At 41.8% G+C, this 965-nt stretch overlaps 1 non-coding gene across 1 annotated transcript; it reads right to left on the reverse strand.

Moving 5' to 3' along the window:
• Positions 1–545: 545 nt before the first annotated feature.
• Trnas-gga (transfer RNA serine (anticodon GGA)) lies at positions 546–627 on the reverse strand. Its single transcript is given in 2 exon segments — positions 546–580; positions 590–627. It is a non-coding gene; the product is annotated as a tRNA-Ser (tRNA).
• Positions 628–965: the final 338 nt, after the last annotated feature.

Below are 965 nucleotides of genomic sequence, written 5' to 3' on the forward strand. Positions count from 1 at the left end.
GTAGCTAACAATGATTACGAACAGATAAGGTAAATAATAAAAAAAAATTAGTTTGCAGATAATTAATCACGGTCGCCATCTCATAAACGAAGTTAATGTTTGTTGTGACTGAAATGAAGTTGAAATTACGCAGTAATCAGAAACGCATAGGAAGGCTGTAGATAAGCAAACATGCACGTGGGCGACTTTGAATGTAAATGCCGGGGATCAGTATAGCAGTATTAAGCTAATTAGAAGTGCGCTGGTACTACCGAAACCACTAACAGTTATTACAAGACGTTACGCGAAATATACTGAATGAGGTTACAGACTGTAATGCTATCTGTTGTCAGATTTCGTGAAACATATACTGTGGAATAATTGCTATTTCACAATAAACATTGCCTCAGAAAATTCAGTTGCCCCTACCGATGTCGACTTACGCAACCTCCATTGTATTTCAAAAATGGCTCTGAGCACTATGGGACTCAACTGCTGTGGTCATAAGTCCCATAGAACTTAGAACTACTTAAACCTAACTAACCTAAGGACATCACACACATCCATGCCCGAGGCAGGATTCGAACCTGCGACCGTAGCGGTCGTGCGGTTCCAGACTAGCGCCTTTAACCGCTCGGCCACTCCGGCCGGCTCCATTGTATTTATCTCGCCTTCAAACACCATGTGCAAAATTGTCGTAATATCTCACTCGCTACTCGCAAACCTACAGAAAAAATGAACAAGACTTTCGTAGGAAATTTAATGTAGTTACATTTTGTACTGGGATATGTTATCTCTGGAGGCAACGGTTTTCGAGTTATTCTAGAAAAACGTCCATAGGTGACGTTTAAAGCACCTCCATCTCCACACTCATCCGTCACCAGTCAGGATTTCTAGTATTTTCTTCGTGACATTCCCTCCTGTCACTCTATAAAAATTTCCCGCTACACGACCTACTCCCGATGTTCGACCTTTTTGGTCCCCAC

The sequence above is a fragment of the Schistocerca cancellata genome, chromosome 4 (genome assembly GCF_023864275.1).
Source record: "Schistocerca cancellata isolate TAMUIC-IGC-003103 chromosome 4, iqSchCanc2.1, whole genome shotgun sequence".
NCBI classification, from domain to species: Eukaryota; Metazoa; Arthropoda; class Insecta; order Orthoptera; family Acrididae; genus Schistocerca; species Schistocerca cancellata.